Raw genomic sequence first — 12,827 nt, forward strand, 5'->3', positions numbered from 1 at the left:
CAAACAATCCATAACTAAAGTAAGTTAAATCTTATGTCTGTTACTGTTGCTGAAATGTGGCTCTGGCATTCTTCCATTTTATAAGAATTTCTGACCAAAAGGCTTACTAGGATACTCTGTCTTTTTAATCATCAAATTTGGATTCATTTATAAACCAGTCAGTAAACATCTTTTGCTCGGATGTCAAATAGTCACACTTCTAAGTAGTTGTAACTAAAAACTGAAGCACTTAGGGCTGGGGATTTAGCTCAGTGGCACTTCACCTGCCTTGCAAGTACAAGGTCCTGAATTCAATCCCTGGTACAAAAAATACCCAAACAAACCCTGAAGCATGTTAACATATGGAAAATGGAAAAACAGATGTTCTGATAAGTTCAGTGCTCATTCTAGTTGCCAATGAGTATCTACTGAACTTAGATGACAACAACAATTTTGTATGTGTAGATTGGAAGGTTATTCAATAATTCAAGCCTTTCCCCAAGGGAAAGGAAGACAATGATAAAGAACCTTATCTATTATAATCCATGTAATACTTACATTTGGTAAATACAACATTTATATTTTGTCATATGATACATAAAGATTTTATATGCCTATCTGAATTTAAGACTTACCTACTTGTTCTCTATTTTGTAAATGTTGTAAATATCACATATATACTGTCAGAATACTAAGTGCATTAGAAGAAATAATTTCTACAGTGCATTTTTGAAGTTTGTTAAACTTTGGAACTTCTGTCATCTATTTATTTAGTAGTAATTTAAATATATCAACTTATGGCTCTCTGACATTATGCTTTCTAGAACTCAGATTTCTGAGAAATTTTAAACATATTTACAATATTACACTGGTGGTCCAAAAATGTAAACTCATGTTAAGTTGTCCATTTTGCCATTAAAGTTGTGATTATCTTTCTTTAGATATTTTTTCCCTTAAATTCTTTTATTGGTACATTATAGGTATACAATACATTTACATTTATCATTGGGAACTTGTGCCTTTACATGACGTATCTTGGTTCTTATTTTTTCCCCATCCCCTGCCCTCTCTTCACCCCCTTCACCCTTCCCTGTTTACAAAGACTTTGTTTCCATTATTCCATTTTCTCATATTAATTCCACTCCCTTCTTTCCTTTCCTCTACCCCTCCCACTTCCCCTTCCCCTTTGCCCCTTTTCTTCCTTTCACATTATCTATTATACATTTTAGTCCTTATTTACACTTTCTGTTTCACACACTAGAGAAACTATTTGGTATTTACACATGTGTGTCCTGTTTATTTCATTTAAGAGTATCACCTCAATGTGAATCCATTTAGCAATAAATGTCTCTAATTTCTCATATTTTAAGGCTGAGTAAATTTGGTACATTTGGTAAGAAAAAAACAAAACAAAACCCACATTTCCTTTATCCAGTCTCCAGGTGATGGGCATCTGGGCTGCTTCCAAGTTTTAGCTATTACGGATTGTGCTGCTATGAACATGGGTGCACATGTATCACTATGGTATGATTCTTTCAATTGTTTGTGAAGATACCCAGTAGTGGAATAGCAGGGTCAAACGGGACTTCCAGTCCTAGTTCTTTGAGGTATCTCCATACTGATTTCCATAGTGGTTATACCAGTCTACACTCCCACCAGGGGTGGAGCAGTGTTTCTCTTTCCCCAAAGCCCCACCAGCATTTGTTATTGGTTGGTTTCAAGATAGCAGCTATTCTTTCTGGAGTGAGGTGGAATCTCAGCCTTGTTTTCATTTACATTTCTTGAATGACCTGTGATGAACATTTTTTCTTATGCTTATTTGCTATTTCTCCTTCTTTGTCTGAGAAATATCTGTTCATTTCAGATGCCCATTTTCAGATTGAGTCTTAAAATTTGAGGGAGTCTGATCTTTTTAAGTTCTTTTTTTTCCCCATTAACTTCATTGGTACATTTTAGGTATATTTTCAGTTATATTCATCATTGGGATCTTGTACCATTACATGAGTATCTTGGTTCTTATTTTTTTCCCCCTTCCCTTGCCCTCCCTTCACCCCCTCCACCCTTCCCTATTTGCAAAGACCTTGTTTCCATTTTTTTTCTCTTCTCATATATTTCCTTTCCCTTTTTTCCCTTCCCCTATCCCTTGCAATTCCCCTGCTCTTTTAGACCTTTTCTTCCTGTTACACAATATCAGTTATACATTTTTTAAATTACAATATCAACATCTAGGAGACATTACCACAGATTTTACAGAATTTAAAAGGATATAGAAAGCATATTACAAAAATCTTTATTGAAATAAATTTGACAACTTCTAAGAAGTACTTTGGAGGACAAATTAAAGAAACTAACTCTGGAGGAAATATCAAATTTGAATAGCACCTATTAAAGAAAGTATATTCCTAGCTTGAAAATCTACCTATATGGCAACAGCAGGCTCATAAACATTTTAACTGATAAATTATATCAAACAATTAAAGCAGAAAAAAGAAGGAATACTTCTCCCCTCATTTTAGGAACTCAACATTGTGCTAATCCTAAAACTGGATAAAGATAATAGAAGAAAAAAGGATGAACCTAGATAGAAATTTGTTTAACAAAGCAAACTCTTAGAAGTCAGATCTGGCTGTATGTAGAAAGTGATTTTGTTATAGGGATGGCAGTGTTGGTTCAGCATTGGAAGATCCACCCCCATAAGTCATCATTTTAACAGAAGAAAGGAAAAAGCCATATGATCCTGTCACTAGTTGGAGAAAGAGTATTGGACTAAATTCTACAGCTGTTCATGATAAAAGCTATCAGGAGACTAGGAGTAGAACAGAACCATCTCAACAGAGCAAAGATATGTACTCCATACTTCCAACAAAAACTCCTTCTATGAATGGAGATGATACAATGCTCTCTCCCTAAAGTGGGGAACAAGGGCTTATATGCCTACTCTTCATCTGTCCATTATACTTTGAAACATAGGTCTAAAACAAAATAGTGTGGCAATAAAATGACACAACTAGGATAGGATTGGCATGGCAGAAGATCATCTACAGAGAAAACACTAAGAAATCTCTAGGAGCCCCTACAACTGGTGCTTTAATTTAGCAGGATTAGAAAACACAAGGTATATATAAAAATTCAGGTCTGTGTATACTTGCTATAAATGCAGAACTGGATATTGAAATTTTAAAGTTTTATTGGAGTACAAAGGACCCAGAAAAGCCAAAAACCAAAATAAAAACATTGTTGGAAGAGGCTTAGCACCCAACTTTAAGACTTCTTCTAAAGCTACAGTAATCAAGGCAGTGTTGGTGTAAGGAAAGACATATAGATCATTTGAATAAAACAGAGAATCTAGAAATAGAACCACACATATATGGTCCACTGAGTTTTGAGAAATTATTCAACATTAGAATTTTATAGAATATAAACTCGATTCAAGAGCCAAGGAAGAGATAGTGTCTTCAGCAAATGGCACTACAACACCTGGTATCCGTATATAAAAAAATTACCTCAACCTTATTTTTTCCATATGTGAAAATAACTTGAAGGGATCTATGAATCTAAATAAGAAAGCCTAAAAGTATAAAACTTTAAGAAGAAATTATAAGGGAAAATATTTATGAATTCAGGGTAGGCAAGAACTACCTAGGATACAAAAACCATGATGTATAAAAGAAAAAAATTGATCAGATTCCATCAAAATTTAGAACTTTAAATGACATCATTAAAATGAAAAGTAGTCCTTAAACAGACCATATTTCCAATGCATATAACCTATGGGCAGAATATATAAAGAATTGTTAGAGCTCATTAATAGACAACCCAATTAAAATGTAGACATAAGAAGATGATAAATAGCCAGTATAGCACAAGGAATGGAGTGCAATTCTAGAATCAGAAAAATACTCATCAGTACAATAAAAAGATTGAATTATACACTCATTAGGGAGATGAAGTCAAAAGTTTTAAAAGCCTTGTCATGACTTTTTCTTTTTGTTGGATTCTCCCCCTTTGCATTTAATTTGTCATGCCCAATGGATTCATTCTGCTGGGTTTCTTGGGGTTGTGATCCTCATTGTCTTTTCCTAGGGTATTGTCTAAAATTTTTTGGAGTGCTGGTTTGCTATTCATGAAGTTCCTGAGGTGCTCTTTATCATGAAAGCATCTTATTTCTCCATCAATTTTGAAAGATAGTTTTGCAGGGTACATCAATCTGGGCTGGAGGCTGTTTTCCTTTAGGGCTTGAAATACATCACTCCAAGCTCTTCTTGCCTTGAGGGTTTGCATTGAGAAGTCTGCTGTGATTCTGATGGGCTTTCCTTTGTATGTGATTTGTTTCTTTTCTCTCACTGCTTGTAGAATTTTATTCTTCTGTTGGATTTCTGGAATCCTAACTATTATTGCCTATGTGTAGATTTTTTGGATTAAGGTTAGCTGCAGTCCTATATGCCTCACTTATCTGGATGTGCAGCCTTTGCAGGGTTTATGGGTTTGTACTGTATAAATCTGTAGCTCTCCAGGCAGCTCCATCTAGGAACCATGCCCAAGAAGGACAAGAGAGTGGCAGATTGCAGGACACCTGCAGTGAGATCCTTCAGTAAGGTAACCCATGGTTCCTGTAACCTTTCCTCTCACTAAAAGGCTCTGCATATTTCAATGGGTCAGGAAACAGCCTGATCCTCTGTGGTCTGTTCTTTTCAGGTTGGGAATACCATGCTGTATATAGCTTTCTAGGTGAATCAAGTATTCAATTTCTTGAAAAATGTCTCATTTTTTTTTTACTCAGATAAGTTTTTGAAGCAAATTCCCATAGGACATCTCCCAGCTGTACCTATCAACATGTAAGTGCTCCATCTGGATTTTAGATCTTCCTCTCATTCCTTTGATAGCCCATCTTTACAGTAGTTGAAATATAGCCCTAGCCATGATGTCTTCATCATTAGTAGAAGCCAACACAATGTGTATGAGGTATACCTACATGAGGCAGTCTCATGGGGAGGTACTGATTTGTCTTTTCCATTATGCAGTTGTAGGGATCTGAAGTTTGCTGGGCCCAAGAAAGTGAGGAAAATCCTGAGCCTAGTGGGGGGTGAATCCCTTGGATGACTGGCAGGAACTTTGGAGAGTTTGATGGACCCAAAGCATGGGTTAGTGGTACAAGGAGGAGAGGAGGGACTGGAAAAGGCATGGAGGGATGTCAAGATGAATGGAGAGTCCTCAGAATGATGTATGGGACACCCTGCTGCATGGAAAGCACATAGAAAACTCAGAGGGAATGGAGGCCTGGGAGAAAGGACCAAGGAGACATACACAGAAAGCCCTGAGGAGGACCAAAGGGACACCAAGAGGTACAGACATACCCAAGGACACCTAGAAGGAACCCAGAAATGGCAGAGGGGAATGAGACTTGGGTGTTAGAGTCCCATATGGACCAAGGGACAAAAGAAGAAAGGAAGGAACTAGAGGCCTGGCAAAGGTTAACCAAGAAGTCACAGAGGGAACTTTGCAAGTGTGGATGGACCTGAGGAGGCAGGCAGGGATCCCAAGACTCTCATAGAGACCAAGCAGGTGAGGAGGAACCTGAAGCTGGAGTGGGGTGGGGAGGGGCGGTGGCACGAGTGGGCACAATGGACCTGTGGAGATATGGCCAGGCTTGTATCCTGATGGAGAGACTTTAGGAAGTGCAGAGGGACTTGAGGAGGGCCAGAAGGAAGCAAGAACCTTTGGAGAAACCTGAGGTGGTCTGGTGCAGGGACCCAAGCTTTGGCTGGGATTTTCTCCTGAATTCATCCTTTGGTGCCTAATAAGATTAGCCATATGGGTGAAAGGTTTACCATATTTATTATATTTATTGATTTAAATATAGAGCAAATAAATTCATGGGTGTTCTTGGAATGCTCTGCCACATTCCTGGCAGATAGTGGGATACTCTGCAATGTAAATTCTCTGGTGTGCAAATATTGCAGATAGCTAAGTTAATTAGATATCTTGTAGGCAGTTAGACAGGGCCAGCCCACAAGGAGCCAACATGGAGGAGAGTGAAGACACATTCACTGAAGGCCAGCATTGTAAAAGGAGAGAAATTAGCACACCCATGTAGGATAAATAACAGTGACTGATATTCTAAACAGGTATCAATCACCTGGGTGGGGGGCCAAGCCCTTAACCCAGCCTCTCCAGGAAATACCCCTGACCCACCCTTACTGAAAATCCTTGTATGCTTGCTACGTGACTTGCTCCCCCATTTGATCCCCATTTAATCAATATTACCTGAGTGACAGTACTTGTTATCTTATTGGTTGGTCATGATTTGTCCCACCTCAGGCCCACCTTGTAAATTTCCATTGGGTCTTATAGTTTTGTCCTACTTTGTACCCGCCTCACCACATGGCTCTGCTGTATGAAACATCTTTGAAATGTGGGGAGGGTGGGCAACCTACTTACTGGTCCCTTTCTCTCTTTAAATTTTTCTTTCTTTCAATAAATTGTCTTTCTCTCAATAAATTTTTCCTACTCTTAACCTTTGTTGATCCTAAAATTCATTCTTCAATTTTAGAGAACACGAACTCGTGTTTTGGATATCTAGTAGGTTTGGGAGTTACATCTCTTCCCCTATATCACAATGAGATAGTTCTTTAGCGATAGGATTTTCTACCTTTCATATATATATGTATATATATATATGTTTTTGCTCCTGAGTGAGTTCTTTCATGTTTATTAAGCATTTTGGCCAAGCAATCCCAAAAAGCTTTTTCACTTTTATGACTTTTAAAGGGCTTCTTTTCCATGTGCTTTTTCATGTGGCCTAGGAGATGGACATCCAGCTGAAGAATTTTTTCTTCACTACTTTCAAACTTTTCTATGATGGGAGCTCCAGTTGAAGGAACATGAAACCAGTGTCCTCTAAGAACAAATTCTGTCTTATTTAATTGTGGTCCTCAGTCATCATCATTATTATTGGCATTTTAACACTTTTGGCAGGGCATATACTCTTGAGATTCATGTTTCACTTCCTAGAGTCGTCACACATTACTGGTTTATCTCTCCCTCTTCATTTATTAGTTAATGTAATTCCCTGAGAAAATTTCTGTGTGCAATTCCTAAATAGAGTCTCATAGCAGAAATGCAATTCAGATACCTATATTAAGACGCTCTTCTGCGGACTCTAATGATTCCCCACTGATCACTGTCATCTGAAATGCACTTTGCTCTACCTGAAAAATGAACTGCATCAGTCTTGTTCACAATTCTGTCTAATTCAGGGCCATCCTACAGAATTACATCACCAGGCCTTTGTTATATTTTTAGACATTTTCTCCTAAAGTTATTAATTCTCCAGTCAGGGCTCTAATTTGAGAGTCTTCTGCCTGTACTTTATATATATATATATATATGCAGACTCAAACTCAGGACCTCACACTTGCCAGACAGGCACTGTACCACTGAGCTACATCCCTCACCCCATCCTGCCTGTTCCTTTTTTTTTTTTTTGAGACAGTGTCTCACTATGTAGTTTAGGCTGGACTTGAACACACTCTTTTTTTTTTTTTTTTTTGGTACTGGGGATCAAACTCAGGACCTTGAGCTTGCAAGGCAGGTGACAGACAGAACCTTTGAGCTAAATCCCCAGCCTGCCTGTGCTTTTAAGAGATGAAATTCCTGAAAGCTGCAAAACTAGTACAAGATAGAAATACTGCCACACATTCATACATTTCAGTTTTCCACCAATTTTCCTTTTGAAGCCATGTCAAACATCCAGTGTGTCATCTCTGAGTAATATGGAATCCACAGTCACACCAAGCTATACTGCAGTCCAAGGTGAGCAGAGTGTGGAAATGTGCACTATGAAGCTCTGTTCCTTAAATGCCTTCTGAAAGGGCCCACCTTATACACATTATAACAGCTCCTTCCTCACACCTCCACCCACCTAAGGCCTGGGGTAGGCTCTGCCCTCTCCCACATTTGGCCTGACACCGACTGAGACAATCTCCGCATTCTCACACTCCACCCAGTCATAGCCTGCCCAGTTAAAACACTCCCACCCACCCACCCACCACCCACAACCCATTCCCGCACTCCACTTCAAAGTAGGGAGATAAATCTTTCTCAAAGGATAAGGGGATCAGGAGATGGAGGGAGGGCAAGTGTATAAAGAGGGTCATGAAAATAGGATATAGCATATGTTCTGTGCATGTATGTACCAACTTAAAACAAGTAATATAAACATTATGTACTGAAAACATATAGAAAAAAGTAAAATGGAAGGGATTTAGTGATATATGCAAGGAGGAGGGAGGAAAGGGAAAGGGAATAAAAAATGAATTAAGATAAATGTAGGCAGGTCTGTGGACACCCTACCCAGGTCGTCAGTTGAGGGGAACATGCAGAATCAGCTCGGGCCCCTGAAGCAATCCACTGGACACCCCACACCCCACCCCCACTCCTCTGGCCTCTTCTCTGTACAGCCACCTGGTTCCACTCTATAAAGACACAGAGGACACTGGACCACCAGATCACGGTACTGGTAAGTTGGAGTCATCTTCACCTCCCATCAGGACTGGGACTATCTTCAGGGAAAGGGCAGCTGGAACCTGCAATACAACTCTGCAGAGTTCAACCCTACAGGAGGACAGGGAGCTCAATTTGGGACTTGCAGCCAGAAATCTGCCTGAATCTCACGGGTCTCCGACGAGCTTGCTGAGACTCATTGTCTTATATCTGCACACTGCTACCCACGTTGTCTATTGTGACAGTACAGACATACCCAGAAAGAGGCCCTATATCTTCATTGGTTTTTTTTAATTCACAAAATTGGTATTATTAGTTTGATTTTTTCTCTCTTCTTTTACTTTGTTCTTCTTATCTTTAATTTTTTTTCTACTCTTTGCAAATATTTGTTTTTCTCTCCTTTTTTTCTTTTCTTCTTTTCTCTTTCCTTTCTCTCTCTCTTACACTCACTCTCTTGCTCTCCCACATTGTTCATTTTCCCTTTTTGTCCCTGTTTTGGTCCTCATTCAGAATTCTTCTTTATTTTACTATTATTCTCTTTTTCCTTCTCACCTGTGTCATCTGGCCACACTGCTAACCTTCCCGTATCTTTCTTCCCATCTGTCCCTCCCTCCCCAACCCCTTCTAACTCCCGATCCCAAAGGGTAAAGTTGTTATATGGAAGAGTTTATTCACTATATGTTGGGTTGGTCCTTGATCTTGATAGAATTCACACAACTAAAGGTGATAGATTAATAACTACCACAAAATGTCATGTTTGAAGATGTATTTGATGCAGTGGGGTTGCTGATTGTATCACTTGGGCTAAGGAGTTGTTATTGATCTAATCAATGAATTTTCCTAGTATAAGGAAAATGAGATAGCATTAGAGTCACTAGAGACTCAAAACTTAAAGACCAGCTATATCTGGAAGACACCTCTGAGTACAAACCATTCCATAAGGGTTCTAATTACAAGCAACAAAGATACCTACAATAAGCAATTTCAAACTATCAACCCAGGAGTTAAACCAAGGACAGAACCAAAAACAAAAATGAGAAGACATTTAAGCAAGGCACAAACTCAGACTTCCACTCCACCAAGAGTAAATCCTGGGGGAAATGAGATGGAAAAGTTTCATAACCATCCACCTGGATACCCTGAACTGTTGGAACAGGAAGTAACAAAACAGATGAATGAGGCTCTAGAAAAATTCAAAGCAGAAATAATCTCCCAGATATCTACAGAGATGGTGAGCAGAGTGAAAGACATGATTAGAGGATCTAGAACAGAAACAGAAAAAAAAAAAAAATAGATGAGCTCAGAAACATGCTGGAAGCCATGAATACCCAGCATAAGAAAGAAATGGAAACTATGACCGCCCAACATAAAAAAGAAATGGAATCCATGAAACAGATTCAAACAGATATTCAGGAGATCAAAAACTCCATTGAAAGTATCCACAGCAGATTAAGGAAATCTGAAGATAGAATATCAGATGTAGAAGACAGAATTGTGGTTAGAGACAATGAAAACAGAGATTTCTTAAAATTAGTAAGGGACCATGAGAAATCAATCCAACAACTACTAGATGATGCAAAGAAGAATATCATAAGACTGATAGGAGTCCATGAAAAAACAAGAGAATGCACAACTGACATAAAAAAAAAACTGTTCACAGAAGTAATAGTGGAAAACTTCCCAGACAGAGGTAGAGAACTGAACATACAGGTAAGTGAGGCATATAGAATTCCAACTGGCCATGATCAAAAAAAAATCTACATCTAGACATATAATAGTCAAGATCCCAGAAACCCAGCAGAAAAACAAAATCCTACATGCAGTTAGAGAAAAGAAAAAAATCACCTACAGAAGAAAGCCCATCAGAATCACAGCAGACTTCTCAACACAAACCCTCAAATCAAGTAGAGCCTGGAGTAAAATATTTCAAGCCCTAAAAGAAAATAACTTCCAACCTAGACTGTTGTGTCCTACAAAATTATCTTTCAAAATCAATAGGGAAATTAGATATTTTCATGACAAAGAACACCTTAGAAATTTCATGAACACCAAACCAGCACTTCAAGCAATTCTAAACAATAGCCTAGAAAAAAGCTATGAAGGCCACAACTCCATGAGGCCCAACAAGAGGGAAGCCACCAGGCAAGGTAAGACACTAAAGAGAATGCGGTAAAAATAAGAAATAAAAGAGTCAACAGAAGTAAAACATCATGACAAGGATAAATCAATACATATCAATTATAACCCTCAATGTTAATGGCCTCAATTCACCAATCACAAGAAATAGACTGGCAGAATGGATTAAAAAGGAAAATGCAACTATATGCTTTATACATGAAACACACCTAAATCAAAAAAAATTCATAGACTGAAAGTAAAAGGATAGAAAACAGTTCTCCATACCACAGGAGCACAGAAAAAGCAGAGATAGTAATCTTATTTGCAGACAAAGTAGATTTCAAACCAAAACTAATTAAGAGAGACAAAGATGGTCACTACATCCTTGTGAAGGGAACAATCCAAGAGGAAGAGATGATAATCCTAAATATATATGCACCAAATACGAATGCCCCCAACTATACAAAACAAATATTAATAGACATGGAAAACCAAATAAATGCTAACACAATTGTAGTGGGGAACCTCAATACCCCACTATCACAAACAGACAGATCATCTAGACAAAAAGTTAACAAGGAAATTCTACAACTGAACCAAGCTATTGAACAAACGGACTTAATAGATGTTTACAGAGTGTTCCACCCCACAAAATCGGAATACACATTCTTTTTGGCTGCACACGGGTCGTTCTCCAGAATAGATCACATGCTATCTCATAGGACATATCTAAGTAAATGTAAAAGAATAGAAGTTACCCCCTGTATATTATCAGACCATAGTGCAATAAAATTGGAGATCAATAACATAAACCGCAAAACCCCAGCAAACACATGGAAACTGAATAACACCCTCTTGAACAACCAATTAGTCAAAGAAGTAATTAAAGAAGAAATTAAAGAGTTTCTACAAGTAAATGAAAATGCCACTACAACATACAGGAATCTATGGGACACAATGAAAACAGTTCTATGAGGGAAATTCATAGCGGTGAATGCCCATATTAGGAAAACAGAGAAAACTCAGATAAATAACATAATGCAGAACCTCAAGCTCTTAGAAAAAGAAGAGCATAATGAATCCAAAGCTAGTACAAGAGAGGAAATTATAAAGACCAGGGCAGAAATCAATGCAATGGAGACTAAGAGAACGATACAAAAAATCAATGAATCAAAGAGTTGGTTTTTTCAAAGAATAAATAAAATCAATAAACTTTTAGCCAACCTTATCAAAAAAAGGGAAAAATAAGACTCAAATCCATGCAATTAAGAATGAAAAAGTGGGGTCACAACAGATCCAACAGAAATCCAGAGGATCATCCATACATACTTGAAGAATGTCTAGTCCAGTAAAATGGAAAACACAGAAGTAATGGGCAGATTCCTAGATACACACGAATTACCAAAGTCAAATGAAGAAGATATAGAAATTCTAAACACCCCAATTACGAGTGAAACTGAAAATGTAATAAAATATTTATCAACGAAGAAAAGCCCAGGTCTGGATGGCTTCACTGCTGAATTTTATAAGACATTTAAAGAAGAACTATCACCATTACTCTTTAAACTCATCAAGGAAATTGAAAGGGAAGCAGTACTTCCAAATTCAATCCTGGAAGCAAGTGTTATTTTGATTCCCAAACCAGGGAAAGACCCAACCCAAAAAGAGAACTACAGGCCAATCTCCCTAATAAACATCGATGCAAAAATTCTCAACAAGATACTGGCAAACAGAATACAGAAGGTCATCAAGAAAATCATACACCCTGACCAAGTCAGATTTATCCCAGGGATGCAAGGATGATTCAACATTCATAAATCAATAAATGTAATACACCATATTAACAGAGTCAAGGAAAAACACCATACGTTCACCTCAACAGATGCAGAAAAAATATTCGACAAAATCCAGCACCCATTCATGATAAAAAACCTACAGAAAATTGGAATAGAAAGTCTTTATCTTAACCTGATTAAGGCTATGAAAAACCAACAGCCAACATCATACTAAATGGTCAAAAACTGAAAAATTTCATGCTAAAACCAGGAACAAGACAAGGATGCCCACTATCACCACTCCTGTTCAATATAGTTCTGGAAACATTAGCCACAGCAAATAGAAAAGAGAAAGAAATAAAAGGAATAAAGATAGGAAAAGAAGAAGGTAAACTGTCATTATTTGCTGAGGATATGGTACTTTACATAGAAGACCCAAAAAACTCTGCCAGA

Source organism: Heterocephalus glaber, unplaced genomic scaffold, assembly GCF_053883595.1.
Source record: "Heterocephalus glaber isolate CG9 unplaced genomic scaffold, H.glaber_assembly_v1.0 deba00001755, whole genome shotgun sequence".
NCBI classification, from domain to species: Eukaryota; Metazoa; Chordata; class Mammalia; order Rodentia; family Bathyergidae; genus Heterocephalus; species Heterocephalus glaber.